Raw genomic sequence first — 19,025 nt, forward strand, 5'->3', positions numbered from 1 at the left:
ATGTGTTAGCAGTAAGAGGTTATTTGGATACTTTTGCTTTCCATGTTGTGTAAAAAAGCTTATAAATGTTTAAGTAGTTTTTGTAAGATACTGACCTGAAACAGAATCTTCTAAAAACACATTAACTGTGGGATTCGGTATTGGTATGTTCATGTAGGAGATGTTAAAAAAAACCAACCCTAGACTTCTTTAAAAAGTGCAGGCATTTTATTGCATCTTCTGATACTTTACTATGGGTGCTTGTAAACTGTGAACTACTGCTAGACTAAATCAAGTATTTTAATAATGTCAAAATGTATTTCTACAGTAACACAGTTGTTCTTTAATGGCATCCAGGAGTTTGGACAGTCACATGGTATCACTTCTTGCTGAAAAATTTGTACTTACCAAACAAGCTCTTTTGATACGCTTCCTCGTGCCTTTCATTAAGACGACATTGTGAATAAAAACATGGCTGCCAGAGCCACATACCAAGAGGCAGTGGAATATTTCTTGTGAAGAAATGAAAGCTCTTAAGTGTATATTTGTTGCAAGTCTGTTTCAGCATATTTCTTCCAATTACTTAATTTTGAAAAATTTTAGTGTTGCTTCAAACTATTTTAGGATGCCTTTTAGTATCAAGTGAATAGCAAATACCAGAAGCCTTTGTTTTACGCGATGCTGCTTGGTCAGGATTCTTTTGTTCTTTGGATAAGTTGTCAACCCATAAACCTTTTTCCACATGTGAAGTATGTTGTTTTTAGTAAAGCAAGCACTCGCCAACAAAACACACTCCAGGAGTTAATGTGGACACGTGTGAGCCATCTCAGCGTTGTGAGTGCATTCCAGGCCTCTCAGACTTTCCTCTGCTGGCTTGAGGTCAGAAATAAAACTTATTCTTGGTAATAGTCGTATTAAGCACTCAAACAGCAGGCTGTTCAAGAGAATGAAATGCCATTAACCAGAAGGGCAATGACAGCATTTTTTTTTGTTGTTGTTGTTTTAATTTGCTTAAGAGAATGAGATTACAGCCAGAAAATTGTCTTGTCAGACAGCCAGATATTGACTTCTTTGGTTTTCCATTGCCAAATGCTCAAGCTTCTCCAGCTCACCCCCGAGCCCTCTGCCAGCTTGCTGTGGGAGCCAAGAGTGAAAGCTTGGGCTACTCCTTTCGTTGTTTATTGGGCAAAATATTACATGTCAGAGATCTAAGCATTATTTTTTACAAGAACTGAGAATTTAGGTAAATTGTTTTTACTTAAAGATCTGTTTTTCTCAAAGTCACCTTTTTTTTTGGAGGCAATATAAAAATATATTTATAACTTGAAAGCGAATAGGTGCTCTGATTTGCTAATATGTAACTCACTTTTCGTAACCATACTAGGGGAGACTTGGTATTAAATATTAACTTTAATTTAGAAAGCCTGGAAAAGTTGAACTTCTGTTTCAGGTCACTTGTGTTGGTATGAAGTACTTGACAGGGTTTTAATTTTTTAAGAAGTTATTCTGTGAGCATAAAGAATGTGTGTAAATATTTGTATTTTCAAGTGTTTGATGTTCCCAACTTGTGCCTTCTGTTTGCTTCCCAGCCCTGTAGCTCAGGGCTTTCAGTTTCTTTGCATGTCTTGATTTCTTCCCTTCCTGTTGTAAATCTTCCATGCTGTCAAATAGGTTTAAAACTAGCCAGCAGGCTCATAAGTGATGAAAATTGAGACATGTACAGTTCGTGTACAAAATCCTTCTTTCTTCAATTAAAAGAATAAATGTATTGAAATAAAAGATGGAGTCCCTGATTCACTTGTTTGATATGTACCTTTGAAAAACTAATTCTTTGTGTCAACCTTAGCTGTTACTATCTTCTCTCAATCATCTTTCAACTATTTTAGATCAGGTTTGCAAGTTTAATCAGTTCCTGTAAAGCTGTTAGCACAGTACTGAGGTGTTGTTTTTTTTTTTTTTCTACCAGGATATGAAATCAAGCTTAAAACCAAGTGTTTTTTGCTGATAGACCTTTATAATTCCACTCAAATTACTTCTGTAAAATGAAGAAATTTTTTTTCATTCAATTAAACCTAGGAAATCTTTAAAAAGAGAATTTTAAGTAACTTTACAAAAGTCTCTGTGACATCAGGCCTGCTGCAACTCAGTTATTACTGGGACTTGTGCTTTCTTCTTCAGGTATGTCTTTGGATCAGTGTTGAATACAGTATTTGTTCCCTATCCCCTGTCCCTCAGGAATTCTAAATCACTTGCAGCAAAAAGTAAGACCGGTTGCCCTTACATAAACTCCCATAGTTACAAAGTGAGACCATACCGATGCCACAAGGTGCTCAGCTATTGCCAAAGCCTAAAAAGAAGTGCCTAAGGATCTATTATACAAATTTCTGCTTAAAGAAAAAATAATCCTTTATTCCACTGTTTAAAATGTAAAAATGATGTAATTAATTCCTAAAGCACTTAATATTTTTGAAGTAACTCCAGAAAGCTCTATTAGATAGCACTGTACAAAGTTAACCTGTAGACTTTCTTACAGTGGCCTGAGCATAATGTTGTCCTGTCATCTCTCTGCGCCCTCCCTGTTGTGACCATTCCCCCACGTGTCAATGGAGTGCCCTGCCTGACACTCCCACCACCCCCAAGGTGGTAATTAAGGATGTGTTGTTGACCCTAATCTACCTGGAGTTATCAGCTGCTTCACTGAAGGGCAAATAGTCTTTGCATATACTTGCGTGGCCGACTGTGCTCCCTACCCTCATGGTGTATGACGGTAACCTTAACCTAGTAAATAGCTAATCTCTAATAGCCAACCTCTTACTTCTTACTCAGCTTGTATGTTCTGTAAGTTCACAGTGCAAGTTAATAATTTCAGAGAGTACGCGTTCTTGCATTCAATCTTCAGTTCAGACTTTTTTCATGTGCCATTGGAAAGAAAATCAAGATATCCTTGGAAGGAAACTGCTCTGTAATTTCAGGTTATGTGGGTAGGAATCCATGACTTCTTGATATACTAAAATAAAAATGTAGTATTTCAGTGCTTTAACATCCCCCCCCCCCCAAAACACTAAGAATGTGAAACAAGGCATTTGCTGTTCTTGACTTTTACATTCATTCATAAGTCTTAAAAAAAAAAAAAAAAAAAAAAAAAAAGCAAAGCACAAAGGAGTGCAAGTCAATGGCAAAAGTGCAGAACTGACCTCTGGGTGAGACAACTGTGCAGAGCCAGCTAAATCGTGACTGTAACATTGGGGAATATCCTCTGGCAAAACTTGCTGTGGAAACTTGAGGAGCAACTGTCTCTGTCCGTCAGCATGGTCTTTCATCTGTACAGTACCCACCCGAGCAAAAGAGAGCACGTGGTACGTGTGCCGCGTCAGTGCATAGCTTGCGGTCATAAGGCAATCTCTGGGAGGTTGCAAAAAGGCTTTCCCAGTTCTCCGGGGCGGAATTTCAATTTAGCAGGGGGAGCCAAGGGCTCTAGTGAGTGCAGGTTTCCCTGAACTGCGTGCTTTTTTCAAGGCAAGTTTTGGGCCACTGTACATACTAAATGGAAGCAAACGATTAGGATTTGGCTGAAGCGAAGGTGTTCTGTGAACTGCGGATAGCTTAAATCGATTGCTTGTGACCATGATACACAGCCAAATCTTACTTTGTTTCTAGTCAGTTCAGTTGTGGAAGAATGAATATCAAGGATAAGCTGTGCAGTCGTGGTGTTCTGCACTCGAAGGAAGGACGGGAAGCAAGCTCTGGGATCCCCTATTTGAGAAAAGTATAAAGTATACAAAATTTTCAAGAAAATTGCTGATTGTTTTCATAGACATATCCAGATGATGTACTTGTTCTAGAGCTCCTGGCAGCTTCCCGTACCTTCACAAGTGCCAAAAAAAGCTTTAGTTAAAAGTACAGCTGGAACCTATGTAGAACTTTTACCAGATTTTGCAGGATTTGGCTGGCTATAAAACGTGTGGGGCCTTGGAGTCGCTGCTGTATTTATTCGGTCATCTTCGAGTATCTGAGACTGCCAAGAGAGGTGACAATTTCTTTCTTCCCTTGGTAGTTTTTTAGGGCTGTTTGCCCTGTAGCAGCTCCTTTGACGTCTCTAATTCATTTTTATGTTGGCCATCAACCATGTGTCTGCCTGTTGTGGCTAAGTGCTAGTGTTAGTGAAAATTTAGAAGGGAATGTAGTAGAAATGTAATGAACTAATTCCTTCAAATTAAGGATGAGGGAAAAGCAAATGGTAGACATATTTGCTAGTCTACAGCAATTGCTAGGTTCATGAAGGAGCAAAAACCTATCTTTTATGAAAAAGTGGAACTGGTGAAATGGGTTAAAAATGCTGGTAAGGGCAGAGCAACTAACGTGACAAGTTCGGAACTTCGTTTGGCAGAAGTGCGTGGGTCCTGTACGTAGAAACAATGACTTTATAACCCAAAACCACTGTAGTTATATCACCCGTTCCCGATGAAAAGTTTACAGTCTGACTACTCTTTCTTGAACTAGACAGTTTGCCTGAGGCTACTAACCATTTGCAGGTTAAATAGATCAAATCTGACAGACGAGCCACCCTTTGATATGTTGGACACTAGAAATAATAATCATGATCTGTGTTAAATGTAATTGAGGATGTTGTTTTAAAAGGAGAAAGTCTCAACCCTTACAGGCTTCCCTGTTGGTAGTTATCTGGATTACATGTGCTGTGATGATCTTTCAAAGAGAGGTCCGGTCCCACCGAATGCTTTAGTTGAGACGCAGCACTGCGTGGAGGCAGCAGGCACGCTCTGAGGAAAGCTTGATGCAGGGACGGTGTGAGTAACTCCTGAGCTATGTTTCTAGACCTGGGGGCAGTGGGCAGGACGCAGAGACACCTTGGATTTCCACAGAGCTAGTTTCGATCCAGCTCAGTTGCTCCTGAGGTGATTCCCTGTGGATCTACCTTCTGCACCTCACCCTTCAGGGTTTCTGTGGCTTATTTCAGCAGCAGAGACGTGCCGTCTAAACGTACGGAGACTGTTGTGGGTATTGCCAGGCTCCTGACTTAATCAGCCCTTCCCAGTGGGGTTGGAGAGCAGAGAGCAGAAACAGTAATTAGCTTTACTGGTACCAGCATAAGGCCGGCAGAGGCCAAAGCTAATAACAAGGCTGCCTGGATCTCGGTTCCTCGTGCCGAACACCACAGGCATGGTGTCCTCGTGCCTTACCCTCCCAGCCCTCTGCAGCCGGGGAGCCGATTTACCTCAGTCGCCATGCCCAGCCTTTATGAGAGTCTTCTGCTTTTAGTCACACTGCCACTAATCATCCCTCTTCCTCTGTGCCCAAAGCTCAGGAGCACTGGGGAGCATGGTGCAGCCACAGGTCCCACCAGATGTTCCTGGAATAAGCCTCCTGGCTACCACCTGGCTCCTGGAGGAGACAGCAGTGCTTCTGCATGGGCCTGCCACTTCTTGTCATCCAGCATCATCCTAGGCCACTGTATCTTCAGGAAATGTTCGCTGCTCTTTGAAATCACCTTTGTCACTCTGATGTTCTTGTGCCAGACTCAGGAAAAGGAATGGAAAGGTGTTTGTCTCTTTTTTCATGGTTTAGGACATTTTATGTCTGTGCAAGCAGGTAATTAATGTTGGTCCTATTTCCTAGTACACTCCTAGGACTGCTTAGATTCTGATGTGGTGCTCAGACCTGTTTAGAGTTGGGTTTCTAATAGCATTGCAAGGGCTTCTGTGGGGCACCCATGGAGGATATCACACCTATTGTCCATCGGAGTGCTTTGGGGAGGGGCGCGATGTTTCACTGCCCTGCTTTAGCTGAGCTCTGGAGTTGCTTTTAGTGTTAAAAGAAACAAGTGAGCTGTCAGACTCAGTGGTAAATTACTAACTCAGTAGATAACCAGTAATCTTTAACGAGGAATGTCTGTACTTTTAATGTCCAATTTTGGAGTTCAAACACATGATTTTAAGCTGCTGTGAAGATAAGCATTCAGTGTTGCTTACTCATCAGTTGATAAGTAGTATCTTGTTAAGATTTAGTAAATTGATGGCTGTCATATGCTCAGTCTAAATTAGTTTGCAAAGCAACGGGTAACCTTTTCCATATCAAGACTTTGGTAAAAGGTTTGTAAATAATGAGGCTTAAGATCTGGGTCAAAATACTCTGATATGAAACTATAAGGGTATGTATTGTATTATAAATGAGGAATTCAGTGTCATATCTCTAACACTTTTTTAAAATGTTATACTAAGCAAAGCATGTGACATATGGTACTGCTCTGGAAAGACTATGGAGGTTGAAAAACCTGTTTCCCTTTAATATGGGTTGGATCAAGATTCTGAGAAACTGCCCACTGCTGTCTTTTGGAAGGGGTTTTTGTGTGTCCGTGTTTGGTTTATCCATCCCACAACACTTGCTTTTGGTCTTTTGGCAGCTGCACCACCCGCCGACTTGTAAATGTACATGTTTGTCGGGGCCGGGGGCAGGGAGAAACTAGTGCAACAAATGGAGGGACATTCTTGAACTTAAGATAAATAAATTAAAAAAAAAACCAAACCATTTGTGACTGACAGCTAGCTATCTCATTAGCAGTTGTTAGAAATTAAACTAGTTCAGCAGGCAGTTTGTAGACCAGCTGTAAGCAGTTGCTGCTATCGGATTGCCTTGTGTTCTTAAGTACAATTCCCTTGGCCATAAAGAAATAGCTGGTAGTATTTCTATGTCTTTACATTTGTTGTGAAGTTACTGAACAAAAAATACAGAGCCAATCAGGTCAGGTAATGGAGGAAGCGGTATATCCGCTTCATTTCCAACTTCTAGCCTTTTCAGGATCTCTTGTGTGTGTATGATAGTGAGTGGACAATCATGTCCGTAGGACCATCCCTGTAACCTGTGGAACAAATGCGGTGTTTTAAGGTATAGAATTGGAAATTCAACAAAGCATATAGGTGTTAGGTCTTGGGTTTGAGCTTGTCTGATGCTCAGAAGTGGATTTAGATCTGATGGATCCCTTCAGCAGAAGGAAGATGAGATGAAAGGGATTTCAAAGTGCTGAGGAAGAGCTATCTAGAGCTGCTAATGGGAGATGTGAGAGAGACGGGTGTTTCCAGACTCCCTCAGAGTACAGTTTGACAATATAGCCAAACCAGTTTGAATGCCTTGTTCCCTCCAGAAGGGATTTTTTAGGGGCTGGCAGAGCGTTCCAGTGAAGTTTCACCACATGACTTCTCTCTTATGTCCTTTAAGCTTCTGTGCTGTTCATGAAGGTTTTCCCTTGTGGGCGCAGTGCCGGGTAAGACTGAAGCAAGAGAGTCAGGTCCTTCCCCGTAAGGGCAATGATCCATTACGTCGGCCGAGGCTGCCCTGGGTCACTTCATTGTAATAGGCAGAGCAGATGGGCTGAACCCAGCTCCTCCGCCTGGTTTGCTGCCGAGCCAGGGTAGTCCCATGTGCCCTTCGTGCCCGGGCAGCCTTATGTGGGCTGGCTGCGGGTATGTGTGTGACCTCTGCTCGTTGGACTATTAAAAGGTCAGAGCACTAGCCTGAGTCAGAGAGGTGGCTTTGGTAAGTGGGGATGGCTCACTGAGATGTCACATGCTCTCCCGGTGCTCAAAAGGTCCAACCCTTTTGGGAAGGGAAGGCTGTTAGTTGGTTTTTTCCAACTTCTTTTATGGTACTCAGAGCTGTGTTTAGGTTTGCAGCATGGTGACCTGAGAGGGGCCATGCTTCACCACCACCATAACCCTACAGATGTTTGACCTCCATGGGTGTTTTCCCCATTTGACTTGAAAATTTCTTAGGTAGTTGGTGTTCTGCTTCGAAGAGTGCAAAAATCTGCTAAAGTTGAATTAGAGCAGTCTCTCCACTAAGCCCATCTGAGATATGGAAATTGTTTCATCCTCAAGTTGTATTTATAAAAAAACCGCCCAAACCCCAAACCAAAGTGCCCCCCCCCCCCGCCTTGCCCTTCCCAAATGAAACCAACCAACCAAACCCAAACCAAAAAACCACTCAGGTCCCTTTCAGAATCCTACTCATAGGAAGGAAAAAATACCACCCAAGAGATAAAAATTTGGAGTTAAACGCAGCCTCTGTTTCAGGAAATACCTGAGCTAACAAATAAATTTAGGCTTGGAGATTATTATGTGGAAAGTACTTTAGCATTTTTCTAATGTTTGCCTCCTTTGTGCAGAGGAGTAATCCCAGCTCTGGGAGGACGTGACCACTGGCATCTTTTGAGATGAATTTTTTGAGTGAGGATTGATTTGACATGCAAATATGTACTTCACAATCATTTGCCTGATAGTCTGGGAATAATTTTCATGTGACCTACTGTTGATGCTTCAAGTAAGGTTAATATCTGTTGGAAGAAATGCTCTGAAATATGCTGCTGAAAATTCAGCTGCTCAAAAAAAATAAATTAACATGATTCTTTGATATCTCCTTTTAAAACAAACAAAATAATCAAATGACAGAGCTTGTGTTTAAAGCATAAGCTGAACTAGAGAGGAGTTGTATGTTTGAATGTTGGGAAAATAGTATCTGTCTAAATGAATCCTAATGTTTTGTTTAAACACATGAATATAAAAGATGTGTATCAGATATAAACCTTTGAAATTAGCTATGGTATAATATTTTTCGCCCCTTTCCTCATGCTTTTATCGTATTTGCTTTTTTGATTGTTAAAGAAACTGAAAAACATGATTTTTATTAAATTAAAACTGTCCAAAGCAAAAAGGAAAGGTTTTACTTCAGCTAATACCCACTGTTGCCTTGGTGGTTGGAAAGGTGAACTTTATTTTTGTTTTGTTTTTGTGTTTTTGCTTTGGTTGGATGTATGCCAGTGATATAAAATGGTTGTAGGCCAGCCATAGAAAATAACTCACTGTATTTTCTCTTGATTATAGTACTACTGAGATATTTCTGTTGCAAGTTCTGGCAGAGTGCAGTTTCCAACTCCTGGTGGTTTCTTTTGTTTCTGGATGTGAATTGTCATAGAATCACAGAATCATAGAATTGTTTAGGTTGGAAAAGACCTTTAAGATCATCAAGTTCAACTGTTAACCTAGAACCACCAAGTCCACCATCATGGTAATAAGCCAGTGCAGAGCTCCTCGCCGGCTCAACCCTGGGTTGGTGGCGGCTGTTTGCAAGAAGTAACTTCTAGAGAAGGTGGTCGGGGTCTCCCCTGGCATTGAGGGCTTCCAGAAAATCCCAGTTTACAAAGTGGAGGTGGGCCTGATGCTCTGGGCGATTCTGGAAATGAGTGTGTTGCTGGCTGGGTTGGGTTTGAATTGTTCTTGGAAACTGATTTTTTTTTTTTTTTTTCTCAACCTGAGTATGAGGTTTGTGTTCCTGTGTTGATTTTGGTTTTGGGTTTGGTGGTGTTTTTTTTTTTTTTTTTTTTTTTTTGCTTGGCAAGGGAGAAATGTAGCAAGCAGGGGTGGAGCATGATGATGTTCAGCACTCGGACAGTGCTGAAAGCCCCCCTGGTGATTCATTGGCGGGCTTCTCCATCCCAAAGGCACAAGGAGGCCAATTCCAAGGTCTTGTTTTAACAAGGTAAAACACTGGTATTCCTGAGAAGTTAGATAAAACATGAGCAGTTGGACCATTACAGCTTCAGATGCAGACAGATGTTCACAAGTGATTGTGCAGAGATGGCTTCCCAGGTTACCCCTTCGTCAGCCTAACAACATTGCTGCCTTAGCTTGTTATTAAATTTACAAAGCTTGTTTGTAATGGAAAACTTAAAATGTTCACGTGAACAGTTATTGCAGATCAGTTGACAAAAGACAGCTCTTCAATGTCGCTGCAACTTACGTGCTCATGATTTGGAATACGTGCCTCATTTAACAAATCTGATGTGCTATGAAGACCAGTATACTACAAAGTGTGCGTTGTCGGGATTTTTTTTTAATGATTACAACATTTTAAGTAATCCATTTGAAGAAGGAATACTGTGTAGCTGTGGTTACTACTTGGCTATGATGTTGAAGTACCGTAACTTTACAGAAATTAAAGTTTTTCAGAAAATAGATTGCTCTTACCCACTATAAGGGAAACTGAATGATTTCATCAAGGCCAAGTCTGGAGTGATGTGCTTCCTTCACGGCAATTTGTTTGGTTTAGTTATGCCTAGATTGTCTGGACTACAGCTTTTGTGCTTAAACTGGTATAATGGCTATTAACCCTGTCTGCTTTGAAACCCATAGACTAAATAAGCACTCCAAAAAACCCCCGCCACCAGCAAAAGTACGTGAGAATTGTCATATCTTAATCTTGCTCTGACAGCTCTTGGGGAATCCTCTAAGCACAGCTAACCTCTAACCCTATTTTTAGTAGGCAGCTCTACCTGTTATACCGTTCTCTTCTTTTCCTGGCCATCCTAACTGCTCTTCCTGATGTTGTTCTCTAGACTGAGGTCCTTTAAAATGCTTCTATCATTACAACTATGTGCCAATTAGTAGTTACTTTTTGTCTGTTTACTCCAGGACGCTTGTGTATCACTTAGTTTTCACTGTTTGGTTCTTTGTTCCTGATTTTTTTTTTTAAATGAATTTTGTTATTTAAAAGCTGTCAATCATTATAGTCCTCTGTATTTGGATAAACCTATATAAAACTTATCTGCTATAAGTAGTTGTTTAAAAATAAGTCCCACTGTATTTAGTAGCTGATATATTTGTTAGCACAAGATTGATTTTCATTTAGTAGGAGTCTTATTCCATATAGCTAATGGAAAACATGGGACAAATAACAGACTGTCTCAAAACAATTTGAGGCTCTCCTTAGCGTTACCAAAAAAAAAAAAAAAAAGGAAAACCCCCTAGGAACTGGCATAACTCTGCAACAAAAGATGTGAATGTTTGCACAATGAATGTGAAAACGGATAGAACAGATTTAGTACAAGCTTCCAACTGTTGGCTATAAATATTGAAAAGGCGTGAAAAGGCAATTATATATATTCTTAATGGTGAAAAACTTAAGTGCCTTTCATATAATTATGGACTGTGCAGTCAGTAGGAGAGATCTTTTGTATTGAAAGCATTTTGTTTGCATTTGGACATGTGACCAACGTTTGGATTTTTGACTACAGAACTTAGGCTTTTGTGTTAAGCATTTAATTGTCTGACTTCTGAGAGTCTGGAAAGCAGAGAAGAAATGCATAACGCTACCCTGTAATTTCCTCTGCTCATTAGTTTGTTCACTGACTTCTACGAGATGGCAGCCTTTAATTTCCCGTCTATCCTTTCCACGTTTATCCCCATTTTATAGGATGATTATAATCATGAATGTCTTAATTTCTTTACTTCATTCTGCTGAAAGCTTTATGACCAGCAGGATATGTTGAATCGATTGTACTAATCTTGAGCCAGTGTTAAAAGTCTGTTAGTGTGGGTTGAGTCATTGAACCTTCCAACTCATTTTTATACATTTGAGCAGGTTCTGCTGGCAAGATTGAAAACCAAAACCTGTTTATATTATTGTGTGTAAATCTGTGAGGCATTACATGGAAGTAGAGGTTTTTAACCCACTTTCTGATTAAAAAAAAAAAATCTAAAATGCAAAAATAAACATGTAATGAAATTGTCTTTTGAGGGAAGATAATTTAAAATGAAAATAATTCCCCAAATAAACAAAATGTATTTGAAACAAAGGAAGGCTGATTTAAGTATCCCATTGAAACATCTTGTTTCTCCATGACTATTTTACTGTGATCCTATGGTGCTTCTCCAGCCTTTGACTTTCAGAGGCAGTAATGCAGCCGAAGGCTTTGGATAAGAATATTTTTGTTCTCAACTGGGACGACTTACCAGTTAAGACAAACCAGGAAAATGGGATTTCTCCTTTTTCTCTGTGAGGTTTTGGAGTTGTTCCTGATTAGCTTCATGTGTGGGTACTTCAGTTCCAGATTAAAATTGCCTATTCCTCCTGTTTCGAATCCAGTTTAAAAATTCCATCCATAACCCAGAACAAATGTCCCCACCCTCCCCACAGTGGAGCTAAAAATAATTTTTTTTTTTTTGGTGGGTCAACAAGTCTTAACAAGATCAATATAATTTCCATATCCTTTCCCACTGCCTAGCTGAAGCAGAGGAAGCAAAGACTTGGGATGGCTTGATGCCCTTCTGATTAAGGCTGATTCCCGAGCTTAGTCATGCCTGGTTGCTGTGGAGTCATATTTTGTCATAAATTTCCTGAGGCAAATTCATACAGGGTTAAGATGGTAAAATTTTTCAGAACTTTAGTGGTCACTGTTACATTTAGCTGAAGTTCAGATAACTAATTTGGCATTTGATGGCTCTAGCAGACCTTTAAGTTCAAAAATTGCCTTTTAATCCCAGTCACCTGTTTGGAGTATGAGTAAGAAAGTATTTGTCTTTAGAAACTCCTCAATTTCAAATTGTCTCACCGTTGTCTTGGAGAGCTGTGGTTTTGAGGTAAGCCAAGCTATTGCCTGGAACAAGCAGTTAATGAAAAGGTAGACAAGGCTGGTGGGTGGCAAACCAGGGATGGCAAAGGTACTCTGCTACGATCAGTTGTCTTCCTACTCTGTCTACCTGGCTTTGCTCCCCACCCATCTCCAACACTATTCATTCTTGCTTCCCACCCCTCCACTTTTTACATTTGCGCTGTGCCAAACAAAAGAAAAAAATTATAATGGCAATGTGGTGTGATGGTGCTTATCAGAGCAACTCTGAGCTGAGACCCCTTGAATCTGTGTCATGAATGTTGAGTTTCTACGCTGGCAGCTTGTCTGGGAGGTGATGGTGGGAAGGAGAGGGCTGTGTTGGGCTGGATGGTGACTGGAGAGGTCTGTCTTGCTCTAGGCAGGAAAACAGGAGTCCCACAGGAGTAGAGAACGGCAAATGGGATCTGAAACTGTGCTAAACAGGGTTGACGAACGGGATAGGAACTTCTTCAACCCTGCTGTGAGATCACTGAAGAGAGTAGCGTCACCTGATTCTGTAGGCTTTCTGTTTGGAAAAAATCAGACTTCAGTATTAGAAAACCCAAGTTTGGCCAAAGAGAATGCTAATTGTTTCATATGCAAAACTGATAGACCAAGCTTTGCTTCCTAGACTATACTTAGAAACTGAATGTATTAAGAATTAGCAGTTTTATTCTATGTTCAGGAATGAACTTTTATTAGTCTATGATAGCTTACAGTTTTCTATGTACTTCAAAAGTAAATTACAGAATCTATATTCATCCTTAAAATATGGCCCCTTTTTCATTCACAGAAGTACCAATTTGGGTGACATATATAATTTCACTTAAACATGTAATTTATATCTGTGTAGTTGCTAATTCAGCATCGAATCAATAAATTGTTTTCTTTAACTTTGGCTTTAGTTATTTTTTAAGCCATGGATTTCTATGTAGCATGCTGTACACTAGTAAGAATGGCTTGCAGAAAAATGTTGTGGGTAGCGTACAGTGAAGTTAAAAAAGAATAATTTATCTTAAATTGTAATGTAATAGTTTGGATTCTGGCAGGCTTCCCATGTGGTGGTCCCCCACCCCTGAACATGAAGGACCTGATGTAAGAAAAAATGTCAAAAATTTGTAGTACATGACAAATACTTCATTTTAATCTCTTCAACAAATTAGTATTGGTATGGCTCACTGATTAGTCCGTGCATACCTGGGCATGCTCCTGCACAGCAACTGTGAGTGTTTAGAAGCTGGAGGTGAAGATTAATTCTTCATCTTCACGTGTGCATGGCAGGGATTTTGGTATCAGTAATACTGGATTTTTTTGCCACGGCGTAAGTCGTGTTTTGTGGTTTTGCTGGCAGCTTAATGTTTGCAAGATGTGAGCTCACCCTTAGGGTAAGGTCTTGCCTTGGGAGATAGGTTTGGCTGGGATAACTGACGTAGCTTCCCCCCACCCCATCTGCCCTGCCTTTCCTTCAGAGGCTGCTGTCTCTGAAGGCAGTAACTTGTATCGTCTCCTGAGCTGCTGTTAGTGTGAACCAGATGTGAGCAGACACATCTTTTCTGTGGACACAGAAATTTCTGTTGAAAGCCGGATGGGATTGATGTTGCTGTAGACCAGTCTTGTTTCTTTTGGCAATGCAGGCACTGCTTTGGCCTCGGTGAGCCTGTGCAGGCAGGCAGGTGCTAAATCAATGCTAGAGGAAAAAAAGAAAATATAAATGCTTGATATGGCTACCTGAATTGCTGAGAGTCAAATGATTTCAGGTGTTGGATGCAAAGAAAAGGGTAAAAACCCCAGGATCCTGCAGCTACAAGGAAAGAGAGGCAGGACTTCAGCAACCTGGGTTTGGATTGTGGCTTCATTGCTCACTGGGAAGAAAAACTTGGCATTGTGGCTCTTGTTAGCATATCGCGATTTGGGAGGGAAAAAACCATGAAAGTACTGGAAGAGAAAAGGGAGGTTCCGCTTCGAGCTAAAATGACTGTTTAGTCAGCCATATAGAAATGACAGATGCCTTTCTTCCTGCCAACGGGTTCATGGTCTGCTTAAACCCATCGAAGACTTTGAGGTCCCGCCTTCTCCCCGCTGCATGACCTGTTGCCTCCGTGACCCCGATGCTGGACTTGGTGGGTCTCATGCTGCCAACAGAGAGGCTTGAAGTTCGGTCCCCACGAGCGGGTGCTCATCCAGGGGCCGGGGAGGGTTGGGCTGGGACTTCCCGTTTTCACACCGGTGAAACCTGGGCTTGGGGGATGGTGTCTGGAGCTGCCAGGTGGGATGGGAAGCAGGTGCATCCCCCCACCACTCCCCATCCCCTCAGAGCCTGGTGCTACTGGTGGTTGTCTGAATGCGAGCTAAAGATGGGTTATTTTAGCAAAGATCAGCCTTTCAGAGCCTGTTGTACGCTCAGCAGGCAGACCTTTTTGAGCCAAAGGTGAATATTAAGTGCTTTGAAAAGGTCTTTTTTTTTCTGTCCTCAAAGACAGTGAATTAAGGATTTAGCTTGTATTTTATTTTTACCCTTTGATTTAAAGTAAACCAAACTGTTATAAGATGAAAGCTTCCCTCCACTTGTTTGCCACTTCACAGAAATGAGTGAATTTCTCACTAAGAGAGCAATGAATTTCTCAGCTCAGCATTTTGCTTTTTCACTGTGGCAAGGATGAATAGTTGAGTTGGACGTGTAGTTAGTCACATCTAAATGCAAACCAGGACTGAAAACGCTGTACGTCTGCGATTTTTAGAATTTTAACTTTTTCAGTCCAAAGTAGCAAATTTTCACATTTCTATCACTTTACTAAAGTAGAAATTTCTTCATTAAGCTAGTATGAGTTTGAGGCCAACATTCTGGTTTGGGTTTGTCTGGTTTGTGTAACCGGCATTGCCAAATATGTTTGAAGCACAAATGAAATGGATAGAAATGTCTGGGCATAAACGTATGCAGAATTTTATTAGAATGGAGAGCAGAGGTAAGGTTGCAGACCGATGGGTTTCTACAGATCTAATTGAAGCTGAGCTGTGTTGAAACTTGAGTCTCTCCGTTGTGTTTCAAAGTAGTCAGAACTTTAAACTGAGCCAGCTGACACCGCGGAAACAAACAAATTAAGAAATAACACTGAATTAAACAAATTTCGGGCTGCTCCACACACAGCAGCACAAGCATATGACTTTGGCTGTGGTACAAATGTAAGCGTAGATTAGATTTCAGTCTTTTAGCCCTCATTTAAATAAAAACATGCTTTAAAAACTGCGCTAATTTGTGCTTTGCATTTAATTTTTGGTTTTGGAGTTTCCATTGAGGTTTTTTTAAAGCTGTTGCCACTATCTTTGTGTAGAACTTGATTCTTGTAGCAAGATCAGCTGAGCCTTTGCATTGCTTTTGCTATGTTTAAATTTTTTTTCAATTCTGCTGGCTGGATAAAACTAGAAAGCAGAAAGTTGGTGGTTCCTCGGTGCTTTTGTATTTTATTTAGTCCTTCCCGCAGTGGAATGTTTAACCAGTTGTGGCGGTGATGATTAGGTTTGCTCCTCCTGACTTTTATAAACTGTTATAAAGTTATAGTTTAAAAAATAAAGGGAGAAACTGTGTGAAGACTTTCTCTGAAGTTTTGATGGCTCAGTCTGCCACCTGGTGGTACTTTGAGTATTTGTGTTGTAAAAACAACCACCAAGCAAGCATCGGACTGCTGCTGTCACCTGCGTGCTTTTAATATTCTGCGGATTAGTTAGAGGCAGCTTTTGGGGACGCTGCGAGCTGGCAGAAATGTTTGTGTAAGTCACAGTGGGATTGAATTTAGCAGCTGCTTTAAGGTTTTGCTCAACTAGCCGGCATAAATCACGTAGGCAGGCTGTGTCCTTCTTGAAAGACAAAGTTCTTTTCGTGAAAATTGTAAAATTTTAGCTTTTTGGCAAGTGTCTAGAATATCAAAATTAAAAATGAACATAGCTTACATGCCTAAGTTTATGTGCGTGCGTTATTTTTGTGAAATGGCTTTTATTAAACCATCATTTCAAGCATTCGGAATCTGTTTAGGATTTTACAACACTTGGCACAAATATTTCTAAAGCACTCTTGTATTCCATTAATTCACTTTTAATTAAGAAGTTGGATGAGCTATTTATGTTCTGTAATGAGTATGTTTGCTAAGTGAAGCATAGTTTTTCTCTGAGATAAATGGAAAACTGAGGTGACCTGATGACAATAACCTGATATTATTCTTTTTTTTTTTTTCTCTTCCCTAATTGCTTTCCTACCTCTTTAATGCTGCAGACTGACTAGAAGTGTGCAGTGCCTGCTGACAGTTCTGGCTCTTTTGTCTCTGCTATATAGCAATTTTTCTGTACCTTGCACCATTATGGAGAATGTAATTGAAGGCAATGGTGCTGGTTGTGACTTAAGTTTCAATGCCAAACTTGTGGTGCTAGAGGGAGCTCTTTCCTGCTAGACACCCTCTGGAAAGGTACAGCTTAAAGAACGGGCTGCAGCACACTTTTCAGAAACAGTTGTCTGATTTAATGGCAGTGCACATCAGCTGCATTGTTATAATGACTATTTGCTTTGATAGAAAACCGCTGCCGGGAGCACCGGTCTGTTTTCTTTGTTGCTTTTTTTGCAAATAAACAGAAATGTGTGTCTCTGATGAAATGTCTTCAACTTTATCTTCCCAGTGTTGCTGCAGCCAGCAGCCATGATGGAAGCACAAGTAAAGATCTGTTTATTTTTTTAATTTTCTTTGCCCCCCCACCCCGTAGATCTCCAGGTGCAGATTTGAGAGGCAAGGAGCTCCACCATCTGCAGTTCCTGGTGTGGGAACGTAAGGGATGTTGTATTTGCAAATATTTGACAAGTATGCTTATATTTTGAAGAGGGATTATTTATTTTTAAAAAAGTATTCACTAAACTTATCTTGTCTGTTGCTTTTGAAACTGGTCAGAATGATACCCTTCAGTGACTAAATGCATCCCCCCTGCTTTGAGTCATTTTAGCTGCATTTCTCAAGGAACGTGACCTGTGTTCTTTACTGCTTGGTACATCCGCAGAGTTCATTGCTAGGTTTGTGTCACGCAGCAGTTTTGGAAACTAAATGTCCGTGGATCACTTTTACTGTGCACTTCCACTTTTAGGTCTGGGGATCCCTGTAAGGAACATCCTTAATGGTTCTTTATTCACCTGTGAATCCTTCACTGCACGTAAAATCTGTGCCACTCGAGAGAAACCTCAGCGCAAGCTGGTGGCAAAGGGTTGTTCTCCTTCTGTTCCGTGTCTGCTTGTTGTTAGACAGGCTCGCTGAAAACGAATTACAGTAGCACCTTCTGGCCAGGCTCTCTTCCCTGTAATCCACTGCTATAGGCACCCAGTCCCCAGCGGTCCACTCCCAGTGTCCCACGGCAGCCGGTGGCTTGTGCCACAGAGCCCGGCGCGTCGGGACGAGTGGTGGTGGTGCCACGGGGGCTGTCGGGCTTGTGTCTTACCGTGCCGCCGGCGCAGGGCTCCCGGGAGCCTCTGCTCGCCCCCAGCCTGTCTGGCAAGTGAGCAGGTCACTGCCTGCGGCAGACATGTCCTTTCACATGCTTTTATTAGTATTAAAAAAAAAGGGGGGGGGGGAAGCATGTGACTACTGTATTTTCTCTTCAAAGCCCTCTATGTGTAAAGTCCATCCCAAACCGTGTATAATTACTTTTGTCCTTGATGCGTCCTCTCCTCCTCGCAGGAGGACCAAAGCCTCTAGAGGGCAAGGGAGCAGCAGGACCAGAATAGAAACGAAATCACAGCATTTTGGCTTGTGCATTTCTTCCACTTTTTCAAACTGAATATTTGCTTTTTTCAGTGTAAGAAAAAGATGATCTTTTCAATACTGAGAGACATCTATTTACAAATCTTTAGATTAATGATTGAGTGTAACTCCTGATATCTTTTCTGATCTGTACCGTGGTTTTACAGTAACATTTCTACACTTAATGTATTTAATTAGATTTTATTTTTATTTTTCTTACTTGAATTTAAGCTGTGTGACTTCAGGCCTAACATCTCTGCCCAAATACCATATCTAGCATTCTTTCATTTTGTCTGAAATCTGAAGTATTTCTGTACTTTGTGGTCAATGTTAAATACACAAATATTTCCCAGTGACCAAATCTTTAATAAATTTATAGCTTTGATGTATTCCATTACTTGAAAACATCTTCTTACAGTAGGTTATGAGAATGGTATTGGTGTTAGTTTGGTCTCAACTTTGTCAGCCTCGGCTAGTGGTTGCAAGCCACTGCTCTGATTTTTCAATGAATTATGGATAATACATTGTCTCTTAACATGTTTAAAAAATTGGATGATGAAACAGCATCAAATCCATGAGGCAAAGTTAAATCACCCTAGAAGCTGTGGGCTACACTGAAGTTTTCTCTTAAGTGCTGTAGTTATTTTAAGTATAACATTAGCAAAGCCTCTAGACTGACATTAGTGTTTCCATAGTTACCTCTTAGGAAGTTTTAGTCTTCGATGTTGTTTTTATATCTTTATTAATGTTATTCTGTGAGCTGGATAGTGGAGGTCTACAGCTGTTGAATGTAACACTTCACCGTGTAACTAGGATTGTATTTATGATTTTTTTATTATCTT

The 19,025-nt window shown here is 40.7% G+C and overlaps 1 protein-coding gene across 8 annotated transcripts in view; it reads left to right on the forward strand.

Moving 5' to 3' along the window:
* Nucleotides 1-19,025, forward strand: part of RAPGEF2 (Rap guanine nucleotide exchange factor 2) — a 190,817-nt gene that overhangs the window by 40,353 nt on the left and 131,439 nt on the right. The gene's annotated exons all lie outside the window — the stretch shown is intronic.

This window comes from Balearica regulorum, chromosome 4 (genome assembly GCF_011004875.1).
Source record: "Balearica regulorum gibbericeps isolate bBalReg1 chromosome 4, bBalReg1.pri, whole genome shotgun sequence".
NCBI classification, from domain to species: Eukaryota; Metazoa; Chordata; class Aves; order Gruiformes; family Gruidae; genus Balearica; species Balearica regulorum.